Consider the following 17,976-nt stretch of genomic DNA (forward strand, 5'->3'; position numbering starts at 1 on the left):
AACTAATTCTTTGCTGTAATCTGGACTGGCTAAAACAAGGGGTCCAACCAAAGCTCCTTTAAGCTTCTGGAATGCCTGGTCACATGCTGGGGTCCACACTAGCTTATCTGACCTGGTTTTGCTTGTCAGGTCTGTCAGGGGAGCAGCTATATTACTATAACTGGGGACGAACTTTCTGTAGTACCCTGTTGTCCCCAAGAATGCCCTCACCTGCTTTTTGGTAACAGGGGCAGGTCATGCCTGAATGGCTTCCACTTTGGCAGGTTCTGGTCTGATCTTACCACTCCCCACTCTATGTCCCAGGTAGGAGACTTCTACCATACCCACCTGACATTTGCTGGGCTTAATTGGTCAACCCTACCCTCTGTAGTCTTCTCAGCACTTCCCTGACATGCTAAAGGTGCTCTTGCCAGGAATGGCTGTAGACAGCAAAATCTTCTAGGTAAGCAAGGGCAAAATCTCCTGCTTCTGCTAGTATAAGATCTACCAGCCTTTGAAAAGTTACTGGGGCATTTTTCATCCTAAAAGGCATCTTAGTGAACTCATACAAGCCAAAAGGTGTCACAAAGGATGATCTTTCTCTAGTATTGGGGGTCAAGGGCACCTGCCAGTAACCCTTGCTAAGAGCAGTGGTGGTAAGATATGTAGCCCCCACCCAGCTGCTCTAGGGCTTCATCTGTTTTAGACATGGGCTAAGCATCTGACTCTGTGTGACTATTTAATTTCCTGTAGTACACACAGAACCTGGTGCTGCCATCCTTCTTTGGTACCAGCACCACTGGGGAGGCCCAGGGACTGCTGGACTCCTGAATTACCCCTAGTTCCAACATGTCCTGTAACTACTCCCTCAGAGGCTGTTTGACTCTCTCAGGCCCCCTATAATGAGCCTGCTTAATAGGCCTTTGGGGTTCTGTACCCACATAGTGCTGCATCAGGTGGGTGTACCCTGGTTTCCTTGTGAACATGCTCCCAAACTCCTGTAACACTGCTCAAATTTCTCAAACCTGGGTAGGGGATAACTGCTGGGACATTGCTACCCCTTCCACTGAGGTGTCAGTCCAAGCCTCACTGAGATCAGTCACTAGATCTCCCTCAGACGCCTCTTGCCATCCACTGTAAATACTCAGCACAAGGGCCGCCCTTATCATGGTAAGGCTTCATCATTTTAACATGGTACAATATGTGCCCCTGCCTCCTGCCTAGTAATTCTACCATGTAGTTAACATCACTGACCTTCCTTACCACCTTGTAGGGTCCCTCCCAAGCTACCTGCAATCTGTTGTGTCTGACAGGAATGAGTACCATTACCTGCTGCCCTAGAGCATACTCTCTAACGTGAGCATTCTTGTCAAATCAGACCTTTTTCTGCTGTTAGGCTTCTGCCAGGTTCTCCTGGGCCAAGCCCATGAGTTACCAGAGCCTTGTCCTGACGTTTAGGACATATGTCACAACAGAGTCCTTGTGGGATTCACACTTACTCTCCCACCAAACTCAAATCAACTCTAGAGGTCCCCTCACGCTATGCCCATACAGCAACTCAAAGGGTGAAAAACCTGTGGCTTTATGGGGCACCTCTCTGTAAGCAAACAGATGGGGCAGATATTTGTCCCAGTACCTCTTAAACTGGTCTGCAAATGCCTGTAGCATTGTTTTGCATGTAGAGTTTAACCTCTCAACAAGACTATTAGTCTGTGGATGGTAGGGGGTGGTCTTTAGATACTTCAGCCCACAGTATTTCCACAGACAAGCCAACAGGTCTGACATGACATTAGCACCTCTGTTAGTCAGTATTTCTTTTGGAAAACCTACCCTGCTGAAAATTTCTAACAAAGCATTTACCACCTTTTCTGCTTCAATGGAGGACAGAGCCACTGCCCCAGGATAGCTGGTAGCATAATCTACTACCATTAGGATATACTTTTTCCCTGTGGAACTTGGGGTACTCAGAGGCCCCACAATATCCATCGCTACCCTCTGAAATGGCTCCTCAATCACAGGCAAAAGCATCAAAGCAGCTTTCACCTTGTCTACTTCCTTGCTTACCTTTTGGCACTGCTCACAGGTCCTGCAGTACTCTGTTACATCTCTGGAAATCCCAGGCAAATAGATGTTTTGCATAATACGTCTCTTTGCACATTTTATGCCCATATGACCAGAAAGGGAATATCATGGGCTATGGCTAGAAGTGCTAGATGGCAGGCTCTGGGCATTACCAACTGCTGTATTCTCTCAGCCTCTAGCCCTCCCTCAGGAGTCCACTCTCTATACAGTAACCCGTTGTCCCAGTATACAAATTCTCCCTTCCCTTGAGAATCAGGTGCCTCACTAGCTACCTTCCACTGGCCTTGTAAAATGTAGAGTCGAAGAGCTGAGACTGTCTCAACTCTCCCTTCTTTGTATCCCTTCCCAGCTCCACTTCCACAGGAAGTGTGGCATTCTCTGACAGTGGTGCATCACTGTCAGCATGGGTACTACTACTCACCTCTGCCCTTACAGTCACTCTGTCCAAGGCAACATCAGTACCCACAATCAGCTATGGCTCACCTTCAGTCTCACTGCTACAGGGTAGCTCCCTCTCTGAAGTAACCACTTCATCAGTCTTGGCTGCAAGTGTGCTGTCTATCTGAGTCTCCTCAAGGCTACCAGACCCACATAACAAAGAAAGAAATAAACAACTGATAAAAAATAAATAAGAATAATAATAAGTTCATGTTATATGAGGTGAACGAAAGTGCCTACATAAAAGATTTTATTTGGATTAATACACTTGCTGTCTGATTTATTTTTTACCAAACCCACATACTTGTCTCCAAGCCTGACTGCATGTAACTGCATGCTCACAGGGTACTGCATTATCAAAATCTTTCCCTATCAGGACATCTGCAGGGATATCTTCAAACACACCTACTTGCTTGCTTCCTTGTCCACCCTCCCAGTCAAGGTGAACCCTAGCCAAAGGTATTTGGAATGGGGTCCCTCCTAAAGCTCTGACTGGAGAAGACTGCCCAAGCAAGTAGTGCTCTTCTGTAACAATTGCAGGATTCACAATGGTTAGTTCAGAGGCTGTGTCCTCTTTTCCATTCACTATGATAGGATATAACCTCTTGTGGTAGTTTGGTACCCTTGTTGTCTCGAGACAAATTACTACTGGAATTTTGCCATTCCCACTTACTAGCTCTCCCACTTTTTGTTTGTCATCTTGCCGCCGTAGACATCTATATGGTACATGGTCCCACTGGTTGCATTTAAAGCATTTAACCCTTGGTCCTGGATATGCACCTGGACAAGTGGCTTCCCCTGCTACTGGTGGACTCTGTTGAGGCAATTTGGGTTGCCCACCACGGGTTGCCTTAGACCTATGAGCAGCACTGGGTGCCCCTTCCCAGTGATGCCCTGCTTGCTATTTATAGATCTCTCTTCTTCCCCAACTCATCTGCAGTATTGCATTGCTTATCAGCTAACCAGTTTCTCATGTCCTCATGCAAAGTACTAAGGGGTTGTTCCCTCACCAAAAGGTCTGCCAGCCCTTCAAAGGTGCTGACCAGGCTTCAACTTACCCACCAATGAACATAAATGCTTAGTTCAGCAATATATTCACACACACTTTCATTTGCCTTGCTTCTATGCTCATGAAACTTTTTCCTATAAGCTTTAGGTATTAAATTAAAGCATTCTTACAAACTCATTTTGACTGTATTATAATTAGAACAATCAGTATCAGACAGTTTATAAATAGCAGTTACAGCTTTACCATGGAGTAAGGAGGTCAGGAACTGTACCCAGAGCCCTTGGTCAACATTATACTGCTTACATACCCTCTCAAACATATGAATGAAACTATAAAAATTATCTCCCACTGTAGATTGTGGAAGACATTTACTCACCTTTGTTGCTTCTGGGGTTTGGTTTCTCCCTTCCCCATTACCTCCATGACTCTGGTGAAGAGTCAGCATCTCCTTTTCATGTTGTCTCTGCCTCTCCTTCTCCTCAGCTTTCACGCATCACAGTTTCTCATTTTCCTCAGTCTTCAGACATTGCAGTTTCTCATTTTCCTCAGTTTCTGGATGCCTCAGTCTCTCTGCTGCCTCTGTTTCCAAATGCTTGGCCTCTAGCTCAAGTCTTTTAATTCCATATAGATTTTTAAGTCCATATACATCTCCACAGAAGCTTCAGCCTAGCCCCTTTACTAATTTTCCAGATTCATGAAGGCCATGTCCCTCCTCTTAATAAATATCTCTTGCATCTTCAGTCCATGGATACAAAGGTCTCTTTCTCCAAGACTATTTCAAATATTCTCAGATAGTAATAAGGGAAATTTACTGTGCAGCCTCCTATAAATAACCTTAAATTTTGCTCCAATATAGGAAAACATAATCTCATCTAATTTAATACAACTAGTGAAGAATGACCACTTTAATTTTAGAGAATTACAGTCATTTTATGACTGAAGTCTCAATAATAGCCTATTTCCTTCATCCACAGTTACTTGGAAATAATGTGTTTGCTCTTACTAGACTAAAAACATTGATTGTTCAAGACCACAGTATGTTTTTTATAGGTTCATATGTGTGTACTTAGCTAAAGACTACTAGGACTTTTATAAGCCTAACTGTGCAATCAAAATGTGACCCACACATTTTGCATTTTAGATATTTTTTATAGAGGGTGTTTTTTGGCTTTGACATGAATTAATGACCATCTCTGTCCATCAAGGACATAGGTACCAGACCAGAGATAAACTTTCAATTTCCCATCCACTGATCCAAGTTAGGTCTAAATATGGTAAAGCAGAAACTTTGCTTCACGTGAATCAGAAGCCTATTCCAGAGAATGGGAATTTTCTGGGATACATATCTCTCTCTCCAACATGTCCCGTTTATGTCATAAGCAAAATTCAAGTCATTGGATCTAGTAGTTCTGATGCTGTTTGTTCTGTGGATGTCCAACAGGTAGATCAGTGCAGGGTCCAAGGATGCCTTGTCCAAAAAGCATAGGTCACTTCTCAGCAGTCTGTATGATGCAGAGCATCGAGGTAGGGTGCTGATGCAATCTGCATAGGACACTTACTCGTTTTTTTTTTTGTAAACCTCCTTTACAGATGTTCCTGTTGCTGCATGTGCTTGTCTAGGTATAGGCCAAAGAAGGAATTATACTCTGTGATGGGGGCTGAGCACAGTGGTAAGATGACTTCTCTGGACCTAAATGCCATGCTTTAACTTATAAGCTGAGCAAAATAGAAAGATTTTCTTAATACCTTAAACACATGTTTGTCATAGGCTAGATTATGATCTATAGAAGTTACCAGATCTGTAACTACTGAGCCCACTCTTAGGGGTGTTTTATTCGGGTTTATATCACGTGGTCAAAAGCTAACAATAGCGAACGACCACAACTTTGAAAACACCGGAACTCAAAGTTGTTATTGTGGGGGTCGTACTACAGTGTAGATAGGGGTAATTTCCCTTTCCTCACTGTAGTGTGATGTTGGAGTTGGTATATATATTTAGCAGGGGTGTGTGGGGGGTGCAGCCTCCCCAATTGCAACTTTGAGTTCCGGTGTTTTCGAAGTTGTGGTCGTTCGCCATTATTAGCTTTCAACCACGTGATATAGACCTGTTTTATTCATGGTATAGTTTACCAGGGTGGCTGTCTTCCCAAAAGGTACTATAACGCATTTCTTGACACTGAATTATAAGCCATGACTTTGGCACCGGTTATTTGCCTATGTAAGACCTACCCGTAGAGTGTTTTCATTTTGGTGGGATTAGATGACTGCTCCCAGCTTGCAATCATCTGTGAACCCAGTAAGCCAGAGGCCCTTGACATTGGCTTTGACCTCCAAGAATTTGATGCCAAAGAGGAGTGGAGATTCATCAGGCACAAATTTCCTTTGAGAAAACCAAACTTGGATGGCTCTACCATCTAGAGGTTATGTCTTTATTGATCATTTCCATGACAATTCTTTCCATTTAGCTGAAGTGCTTTGTTTAGCTTCCTTGCTGTACTCTGCCTGAATATTGCTGATCTCTGTCTGCATTTTATTTTGGAATTGAAGTTTTTTCATTTAAGGTTTGGTTAATTCTATTTTTTTTTCTTGTATTAGATTTGTTTTAAAAGTTTTCTATTTTGTTAGAGTTTTTAGAGGTCTTGGCTAGGGTCAGTTAGAAACGTTAGCAAAGAATTATTTTGAAAACAGTGAACATCATCAGCTAATTAATGGCAGGAGCTGAGAAGCAGCATTTCTTATTAAGCTAAAATATTTTGAGGCATCTCTATTTAGCTGGAGTCCTTTTTTGGCTTGCTTGCTGTACTCTGCCTGAATATCACTGCTCTCTGCATTTTATTTTTCCCATCTACCCGTTTAACTGTTATTGTATTTGTAAACTTGGTGGCTTTTGAGTCATCTGCCCCTACTATAAATCTGATTTTGGACACTCCTCCCAGTCTCATCTCATCAGCTGATTCTACTGAGTACAGAGAGATCAGTTGGAAGGCCCACCCCTTAGTTTCTTAACCTTGAATTATCTTCTGTTTTCTCTCTTCCCACTTCACTTAAAACAATGCACTTTATTTAGCTGTTTTTAACTGAACTTCTGTTTCTTCTACTTTATTTTGCTTTGCTGCTTGTTTTTAAAAGTGTTCAATTGCATTTATTCTGGTGCATTTATTACTGCTTGCTTGTAGCTTGATTAAATTATAACTGTTATCAGTGGCGGCTGGTGACTTCAAATCAAAGGGGGGCTGCAGGGGATAGCTGAATGGGTGGGGTCAATGGGAAACTAGAAAGGGGAGGAGCTATGCTCAAAACCACAAAAACTAACTTTAATTAAATATGCTGCCCTGGGTGCCAAACCCTCATTATGAAAGTCCAATCAAGACAAATGAAGTGTAAAAGAATAAAAATATTTAAATGCATTGGCTGCATGACAGCTTACTTAATATCTAGATGGAAACAAAAAGGTTGTGAGGCATGGAAAAATAAATTACTTTTTAAATACATTACGGGAATGCCTATCAAAATCAAGTATAAGAAAAACAAGCAGCACTAAACTCAAACTACTTCTCCTTGCACTGCAGTTCTAATTATAACTTATATTCAGCTTTATTAAAGCACCAAGTAACATGCTGAAAGTAGCAATCTCTGTGATGCCCCCACTTGTAAAAATGTTTCTTATCCAAAACAGACCTGCTGCCTGACAACTATCTACTTGTTTCATGGGAAAAACACGATCAAAGTAAAAATGAAAAGCAAACAAGAAACAAGCTCAAGATACATTGCTTAAATTATTACTGTACAGGTTATGGACCACACATGAATGGCATTCTGTTTAGTTTACTGGTAAAGCCCTCGGAGATCACTAGAAGTCTCCAACAAGTGTAATGAGCTTCTTAAAATAATGTAATCCTATCCTTTACTACAAATACTGTCACATGCATTTCAATATCGAATGCTTATACATTATCTAGTTAAGTATTCTCTGCATGGCAACAACAGAAAGGCTTCAATGTTGGCAATTCTTTAACAGTATGCTTATTAAAGCTTACTTGCATGTTATGATCTCAGACAAGTTTACTTGATGGTCATTAAAGCATTGCTACTTAAAACACAGAGCAACAGGCACTTTGAGTAATAAGCATAAATCAACAGTACAAAAATATGACAGAAATCAGACCTTTCTGAAAAATCAAGGACAGATGAAAAGCCACTGTAGTACTGTTGTATGGGGGGATACCCTGCACATTTACACTGCATAACTACTCCTTGCTTTGCTTGGACACATCTAGAGTCACTACATGGGGGAGTGGGGTGCAACAAGTATGTCACAATTTGAAATGTCTCTGGCTGACGGTGATGGCCCTAACACATTTGTCATACCTCTCACCCTCAGAGCAAGAAATCTGGGCAAAGCCATACAGAGAAGTGGGACAAAGACCCAAAAATAAGGACAATTTTTAAATATTGCTCTTATAAACTTAGAAAGAGAATAGTAGGTCTTGCATTAGTATGAATTTTCTGAAGGATATGAAATCTGAAACTCAAATGCCTGTCATTATTTTCTAACTTCAGTCTTTAATGATTTACCACTAATTTGCCAAAAAAAAACACAATTTTATGAAAAATGGACCAAAAATGTGATGCAACAATATAAAATAGCCACACAATACAGCTGGGAACCTGTCAAAGAAGGGACACTTTTTTAATATTAGTACTGCCAGCTGACAAAATAAAGTAATCTATAACTCTGATTATTACAGTTATTTCTTAATTGTAAACCCTCCATGTTTTCTTCCAAAATTGCTATTTTGCAGAGGGATTATTAGGGGAAGTAAAAGAAAAAAATCTGCATTTTGTCTGAAAAGCAGTTAAGAGTACTACACATAATAAGACAAAGCTGTCTGGCAATAGTTGTTTCATTTTTCTACCCACCAAAGACAGAGATATTTTACTGAATTACAGGGTGACTGATGCTAAAGCAGGAATAACAAAGAAGACTACAGTTTTACTTTTAAAAAAGCTGAAAAGTTAGCATTTAGTCCCTTACACTGAAAAAAGATCGAAGGAAATATAATGACAAATGTCATTTATGCTGAATTGTATGAAATTTGTTATTATGTTTTTTTTTCCTGTGGATCTAATGCTGAACCTACAACATGTGAAGAAGAAATATTCAAGAGCTTCTGAAGCTAAACTGCATTTTTTTCACACAGCTCTCAAAGTCATTACTAAAGAAACATGGAGTCTGCAGAAACAAGCTCAAATAAACACTGCAGCATGAAAAGAAGTAGGCAATTCATGACATTTTTTTTGCAGATTGAAACAAAACTGTGACAAAAGTAACAATATACAAAATATACGAGAATTCAAATGGTAGAGTTCTGTTATCAACTTTTTGATACAAAGCCCAGCTTACCTAAAAAGAAGCAGTGTTGCAGCCTTTTTGATACAAAGCCCAGCTTGCCTAAAAGGAAGCAGTATTGCAGCCTGAAAATGCCTGCCAAAGCTGATCATTCATTCTTTGGATTTAACAGCTCCTACCAACAGTCTTTATTTTAAATATTTTATGAAGTGCCACAATCATGCTAATGTGATACTCAGTAGTAACCCTCTCAGCTGGCCCATGAGTGTGGATAATAGAGGAACGCATCTGTGGAAGTGCTACCACAATAAAGGTTTGGAAGCAGGACTACAGCTTTTGGAATGTACTGTACTACGACGACTATGTCTTTGTGTACAATCAGCAAGATAGAAAAGGCAATCAGAGGCAAAAAAAACTGGGTTAGCCACAGGTCTGATAAAAATGTTTTGGTTAGCTAGATTATGGCTCAAAGGGCACCTCTTGGACACCCATAGATTAATGCTACCCTATTTAGCTTTATAGTCTTAAAACTGCAATCAAATGCTTCTATTTATTTAATTAAATAAAAATAAAATTATTCTGCAGCAAAGATCCATTTATTCAAATGTTTCTTATATGAATCCTGTTGGGAGGAAAAACATAACCCCCACATCAAACTTATACATCCTTGGTAACTCAAACATCAAGGATAAAAATCTCTCAAAATGAAAGGAATCACCACTGGTGCATACTTAAAAACCTCACTGGAAGTGATTTCATATAGAAAACAGTGACTAGGTATTTCAAATTCACTGAAGGAAACTCGACCAAATGGCATCTCATCCAGGTTAAAGTTCAAGGCTTGGGAAGCTCATTCAGGTTCTCTGGTCAAGCTCTCACACAGCTGTACTAGTCAGGCCTAACGTTCTGTAGCTGTTTGAGACAAATGTCACAGTTTTAAAGTGTAACTTGGTGCATGCATGGGTTCATGTACGTTTCAACACAGGGCAACAGTTGTCAAGCTTCTAGAAGGCCATCATGGGAGAAGCTTATTACTTAACCTGTAAACTTATGTCTACTCTACTTCCAATGTGCTGCATTCAGTTCAGTAGTGTGCATCCTACTGCATGTATTTACACAAACACAAGTACTGTGAGACAGGGACACATTCTAGCTAGGTGAATTAACATACTTACATCTATTCTGCACCCGTCCTTCACTCTGTACTTTCTTCTTCTTCCTTCTTCTTCTTCCTTCTTCTTTCTTCTGCTCTTCTTCCGCTGCCCAAAGTAAACAATAATAAATCCACACAAAAAAAAATGATTCCGAAAATAAAAATAAAAAAAAATACATTCCTAAGCTAAGCCAAACTGAACTGACTGATTCTCGCTCTCTTCCCAACACATAAAGCCCGGGAAGAGAGCGACAACCAATCAGCAGCATTTAGGCTTTAGCCCAGCAGGCACGTCATGACCCCTTCCATGTCTATGCGGTTTGTGTCTCAACCGCGATAGACTTCTGAGTTCTGGGCATCACAATGATGCCTTAGAAGTTTTCCGGCTGCAATGAAAACATTGCAGCAAGACTTAAAAAAACGCTGTTGCGATAGAAGCGCCCAATGCGCGCACAATTTGTTTGAGTCACGGACTCGAAATTTAAAGTTTAAAGAACAGATTTCATTTTTTTTTTACATAAAAAAAAAAAAATAAACTAAGTACTCAGCTGTCTAGCTGAGGGGGCTGCAGTCCGGCAGCCCGATGCCACGAGCCGCCCCTGACTGTTATTCTAAGTCTCTTAGTTTTGGCTTATGCACTTGGGTTTCAGGCCAGTTTTACATTAAGGTTTGTACAATATACTCTTGTGGGAGGAGAGTGTAACCTTGGCCTTTCTGAGCTGCAAATTGCTGGCTAAAGGCTTATTGTGCCTGTTGTTCTAAGTGTCAATGTTCTGGTTTAAGCACCTGGGCTCCAAACCAGTTATTTTATTTGTGGTCTAAACTCTTGTGGCAGGAGAGATAGCCTACACCCTTCTAAGTTGGGAATTGCTGGTTGAAGGCTTATTCCACAGTCATGCAGCAGTTAAAGTTGTTACCTCACAGCCAGAGGTTCTCTGTTTCAATTCTCAGATGGGATGCCTTCTGTGTGGAGTCTGCATGTCCTCCCCCTGCTTTCACGTGGGTTTCCTCCAGGTAGTTTGGTTTCATCCCACATTCCAAAGACATGTGTCTGGAGAATTTCTCCCCAAGCCTCTGCTGAAAATAGGCTCTGTCCTAGTTGGACTTTCCTGGTCAACAAATGTTAAATAAATATTGTGTCTGTTATTCTGAAAGTGTCTTAGTTCTGGTTTAAGCACTTGGGCTCCAAACCAGTTATTTTATATTAGGATTGTTTATGGTCTAGACTCTAGTAGCAGAAGATTGTAGCCTACACCTTTCTGAGCTGGGTATTGCTGGTGAAGGCTTATTGTGCCTGTTATTCTAAGTGTCTTTGTTCTGGTTTAATCAGTTGAGATCCAGACCAGTTATTTCACACTAGGAAGGTTTGTGGTCTATACTCTTAAGTGAGTATTCTACTGAACTGCTGCTTTATTCAAACTACATTTCTGCGACTGTGATTTTCTGCACTTTGAATTTCTAGTAGTTCTGCATTTTGTAACATACACTAGATTCAGGCTTGCTGAATCTAGACTGTTTGGTATCATTTGCATACTAAAACCAGCCATCTAACATTAGGAAGGCCTCTTGTACCCTTGTGAAAGAAGTGTGCAGCCAGAGACCTATCTGACTTTGGGAATGCTAGAATTAGGCTCAGTCTTAGCCTTTCCCTTTGGTTACTTTATTTAAAATCATTTAACTTCACTTGCATTTAACAGTCGTACTTGTGCAAAGTTTACCAGAGCTGCTCAGAGATTGCACTGCTGCCCTACAAGGAACTCAGTTGTGCATTGTGAAGCATTTATACAGTTTTTTTACCCCTAGCCCTCCACAGAATAGCTTTTTGTTAGTCTTACAGCAAAATCTGGCCCACTCCAGACTAGTTACAACAGTATACACATGCCATAATGGACGGACAGTTTCCCACCATTTCTCCAGCCAACCTGACTGACATGGGCATCCTTAGGCAATGTAGCAATTGCCTAATGTATACACAGAAGTTACTACTAAGACAAACAAAGCAAACAGGTGAGAGATGTATCTATACTATGAATTTGGAATCAATTTTCTCACATAACAATAAACCAGATATCAAACAAGTTGTCAGTATACACACACAGTTCACCTCTTGCACATAAGCTCACAACACAAACCCAAATTCATTGAGTTACTTGCTAGAAGCCTACCTAAAGATCAGAGACCTCCCAAGGTAAACTTATTGCACAATGCACACCCAACAGAATCCATTACACATAATAATACTCAACAATGTCTTAGCCAAAAAACTCCTAAGGCAAAACACCTCAAAACCAAATGTCTTGCTCATAGGCGACTCCATAGTGAGACATACAGAAGTCCCCCTCATCAGTCTGGACAAGGAGAAGGTCATGGTCACCTGCTTGACAGGTGCTAGGATCTGTCAGATCAAGCATGCACTCAAGTCTCTCAACAGCAAGTACCATTAAAACTCTGTCATAATCCATGTTGGAGTGAATGACTTGAAACATACCTCACTGGACTAGATGAAGAGAAACATGACTGTGTGTCCCAGGCAGGTATGCCCTTATCCCTAAGCAGCATTCTACCTTCACTCAGGAAGATGGCTCAATATAAACAAAAATAATTGACTTCAACAATTGGCTTAGCTTCTGGTGTCAGTCCAGGGGGATCCGGTATCTGTAAGCCTGGGAAGATATGGTCAACAGACCATGCTGCTCTGCCAGAGATGGTCTTCACCTGTTGCCTCTTGGCTTTTGATTACTGGCAAAGGTACTTGTCTCCCCATAGTGTCTTTTTTAGGTAATGTCATAACAAAATTCCCAATGGGGAAAAATCCATTAGAGATAAATTCAAGGTTATGTTGCTTAATGCTAGGAGTCTATATCAGAAACTGCACACAATGGAAACACTCCTTACCTTAGAAAATGCCGATGTCTGTGCAGTCACAGAGACATGGTTCAAGGCCACAGAGAACATCCCAGCCATGCAAAAAGCTACAATGTCTTCCGCATCTTCAGACCTCAAAACGAGCATGAAAGAACCAAAGACAGAGGTGTATCCATCTTCATTAAAGACAAATACACCTCAAGACCGGTCAGACAGTACAACTCACTAGAGCTACTCAAAGTCCAACTAAGTAAAACTCCCTTACATATCACTGTTAGCTATAGGTCCCACCATGAACCACAAGAACCAATCTGCCTACCTGGACCTAATTGAGTCACTCACTATCCAGCCAAACACCTTGGTCATGGGTGAGTTCAACTATTCTTCCATCAATTGGGAGTCATATATGAGCACAAACATGCTCACTCTAAGGTTCCTGGTCTTTGTTAATACAAATGCTCTTGAACAGATTAGTCTGCACCCCCACAATGGGCTCAAATGTCCTAGACTTGGTACTCACCGACAAAGGGGGTTTCTGCATTACCCCCTGTGTGTTACCCTCACTGGAAAGGTCTGATCATAAATCAGTCTCGTTTAAAGTAGCAATCATACCTAACACCCCCCCCAAAGAGTAAAAAGGATGAAACATTTCTCCAAAGCAAACTATAGCCTCCTAATTGATGGCATAAATAGTTTCAAACTCCCTGCTACCACTGACAGCAATGACTCCTATACAGAGGTGTACATGAACGTCCTGTATAAACACCTATATAAATGTATAGGCTTGGCTTTACCTGAATGGATGAAAACAAGGTCCTCACAAAAAAACAAGCTACCCTGGTGGACATTAAGCAAAAGTAGGTTATACAACAACAAGAAGAAACTAATGTATAAGAACTAGAGGGAACTGACTCAGCAGAAGGAGGACACCCTCCACAGCTTGAACAAGCCAGTTAAATATCTTGTAAAGTTCTCTAAAGCCAATTATGAAACTAAACTAGCATCCCTAGTTAAGAATAATCACAAGGCATTCTTTAGCTACATCAGAAATCTAAAAGGGAAGACCTAGCTTTGCGCCAAACTAGTAGTGGGCAGTACCACTCATACCGACCCTGAACACATTGCCAACTTGCTAGCAGATTTCATGCAAACTTCACCCATCTGTCCCTGCCAGACATACCCCATAGCATACCTGTCACTAGTCCTCTACTTAGTATCTCCAAAGAGCAGGTCATACCCACACTCTTCATGGCCAAAACACAGCCCAGGCTGCCTACTAAATGGTCTAAAGCAGTACCTAGTGGAACCATTTGGCACTTTCTTCAACCACAGTCTAAGTAGTGGCTTTGTCCCAGCAGAGTAGAAAACAGTAACAGTAATTCTCTTGCACAAAGGGGGTCCATCAACCAACCCTGGGAAATATAGACCCATAAGTCTAACTACCCTTATCTGCAAGGCCATGGAGAGAATCATCATGAACCTTATCAACAAAGACATAGGTGACCTTCAAACTCTTGACCCGACCAAATGTGGCTTCATTAAGGGTAGATCATGCTTATTAAACCTGGTGGACATCTTCGAGAATATCATCAAAGCCCTGGATGAAGGCAAAACAGTACGTACAACCTATGATGGCTTGGCCAAGGCTTTTGACACAATTCCCAACACAGGCATCATTGAGAAACTCACCAAGCTGGGAATTACCCAATACATCACTACATGGATAGTCAACAGCTCACAGACAGAACGCATACAGTCAAAGTTGGGATTCCACCTCTACGAGTGGACCAGTTATCAGTGGTGTACCACAAGGATCTGTGCTAGGCCCCTACTGCTTGGAATCTATTTCCCCTACTGCTTGGAATCTATTTCTCAGAAGTCCAGATAAAAATAGATGGCCTGTGGCTTACCAAGTTTGCAGATGGCTGCAAACTGGGTATAATCAGAGTCCTCCAGTGATGCTGACATACTACTAAAAGGCCTTACACAGATAAATGATTTGTGCCATGGTGTTAAACTAAATGCAAAAAATGTGTTATCCCTTTCAGCAAAGGGGAAGTCCCTGCAAATTACATTAACAGTACCTCCTTAGCTCAAATCCTGTGGTGAGAGATTTGAGAACACAGGTTGATAGCAACCTTAACTTCAATCACCATGTGTCCACAGTGGTAAGTACGGCCTTCTATGTTGCACATCCCATAAATAAGGTCATAGCTATCTAATGTGGAAGGGAGGAATAGAGAAAACAAGTTTTCAATCTGTGGCATTGTTATCAGTGGCATCAAAGTCTTTACTTGAGCAATCAAAAGCAATCAACTTCCATGAAATAGCATTTTGAAGTATCATAGTGTTAGACATAACACTATTTACATTTGAGTGCTTTTCTGTTCTGAAGAAAATGGACAAATACATCTACACATTTTAAACTGAATGTTTTAAAAGTCTTAATGTTCCAGTTTTTCTCTTCCTCCATGATCCCATAGGTATTGCCTAGTGGCTACCCTTCCTTGACCACACTGACTCATTGATTTTCCTCTTGGGGAATGAGCCAGACATCTCCAGCCTGGGGAGGAGCACTGTGGCCTATACTTTTCTGTTCTGGAAGGCCTCATCAAGTCATTTATTTATCAGAGAGGTAAGAGTTGCTTGGCATGCAGTAGACCTGTCTGTGCACACAGAAGTCCTCCCTCCAAACCCTGTGAAACCCTGAACCCACAGCAGATTTCCTGACCTTCACAATCACTGCCTGTAATGGGGAAATACATTTTGTCCTGGGTCTATGCTGTTATCCTGGCCAATATGTGTTCCACAGGCATGTTCTACAGCATCAGCTCCCAGTCTTCACAAAAGGTGTCAACCAAGCACTAAGCAAGAGCCACCTGCCTCCCCAAGTATGAACAATGTATCAACTTTTAAAAGTCATTCTCATCCTAATTTGGCTTATTCTTCAAACACCAATATATTTTGTACTGCTTTCAAATTTTCTTACACATTTCTAAAGGAAAAATGTTTGGATGCTCATCTACTCAACCTTATAGAAAGTATTCTAGCAGAAAATAGCTTTTTAAATAGTGAGATGACAGCAGTTGAGACATGTGTACGTCAGTCTGCAACTATAAAAACAATGTTTTTGATATAACTTTCCCACTGGCAAAAAATATCTTTTTCCAACAAAGTACAAAGAAAAAAATATTATATTAGCTGTTATATCATAGGAACACATAAGCGATATGATTCTGACAGTTCTCTGAATTTTTCAGCCACATAACTTTTGTTTTTGACATGAACCACATGACACGCTGTTAAATAAAATCAAGAGATCAATACACAGGAGGTTCAGGTTCAAAAGTTTACTAGTGTAAACCAGGAGGCAAAAAACGTACAAGTACAGAAATTTGTCTAACATGAAACAGGAAGTACACATGTTTTATAGTTTTACATTCAAGTTGTGCCCACCTTACTGACATGGTCAGTCACAGGGCATCTACATCACTTTAGCTTACAGTATTCTATTCATTAAATAATGCTGATGCTGTATATTTAAAAAAAGTTTTCCTCTGGTAACAATACGGCCTTGCTATCCACCTGGTCAGTCATAATGTCTTTCTGTAAAGTTACTTCTTCAAGGTTTCAGACTAGTTCGAATACCATAGCAGATTCAGTCTTTTAATACACTTCTTTGTTCCCTGTCACACTTTCCCAACAGCTGCATGCTAGCTTAGTAACACACATATACAAGGACAAATCATCCCAGCAGGAAAGAGCAGAAGATTTCATTATTTCACATATTTAATTTCCTGACCCAGCAGATAATCACTTGTGAAAAGCATAAACATTAAAACTTGCTGAGCTAGCAGCTGCCAGGGTCAGAGGCCAACTTGCTACAAGGCACACTGCAGTTTCAAAACTTCTTGCAATTAGACATGAATTCATCCTTTTTGTTATATCATTAATAGAATAAAATGCATTACATACTACTTTGCTTTTAAAACTAGTACCTCACATATATTCAAATACACATTTCTCTAACATTTTCCCTCCTATTAATACGTTTATTCTATTTTGAAGTATGCACAATGTCATTTTGTCTCCTAACCTCTTCCACTAAGGATTTTCAGCTAGGTGAGTCATTTGATCTATACTTCAGAAAAAGTTTTGTCTGAGATCAATTTTTCAATCTCAATATCTTGGTACAAAGTTTCAGTAACAGATACATCAATAAAATCTTTGATTAATCTTTTCATGCAGGGAATTACACAACAAACACATGCTCCTAATAGGAGTAAACCCACACAAATGGCAATCAGAATATTCATTAGGATGGAACCCCACCCCCCAAATAGATTCTGGAAGAAGTCCGTCAGTGGGTTTGGGCCTGGTTCAGTCATGGCTGATACCTGCTGAATTACCTCTAGGTGGTTGTTAATTTCATGCCTGTTGTCCGGAATGTACGCACAGCATTCTTCTTTGATAAGTCAAGAGCCATTCGATTTTGTAGCACAACAGTTCTCATTGCATTCAGTTCATCAGTCACCAGTTCTAGGGCAGAGAAAGTTGCATTACTCATTACTTCGAGAAGTTTCGACAGCTTCCTCAATTCCCAGATTGATTTGACTGCTCCATATGCTGGGAATATTCCTACCCAAGATATAACACTGTCACTCAAGTCCATATGAGTCAATTTGCTTTTGTCCTTTACGGTATTATGGTCTTTCTAGCCAGCTTCAATCCGTCCTACTGGATTTACAAGTTTCTTGACTGGACCTTCAGGTTTTCGGGCTGCTTCTCTCACGTTTCGTATCTTACCCAAAGGTAATTCTGCAATGCTCTAATGATAAACCTACCGCCCTAGAAAACAAAAATGGAGAAAAACTAAGGGTAATACTGCTCAATGCCAGAAGTCTAAACCTCAAGATGCACGCCCTCGAAGCCCTCCTCAGTATGGAGAACATTGATGTCTGTGCTGTGACTGAAACCTGGTTCAAGGCTCCTGAGAGCACCCCAGCACTATCAGGTTATACCTCATATCATGCGTTCCGGCCCCAAAATCCAGACCGAACCACAAAAGGAGGGGGAGTATCCATATTCATAAAGGATACC

The sequence above is a fragment of the Protopterus annectens genome, chromosome 17.part0, assembly GCF_019279795.1.
Source record: "Protopterus annectens isolate FY-2018-M chromosome 17.part0, PAN1.0, whole genome shotgun sequence".
Taxonomy (NCBI): domain Eukaryota; kingdom Metazoa; phylum Chordata; order Ceratodontiformes; family Protopteridae; genus Protopterus; species Protopterus annectens.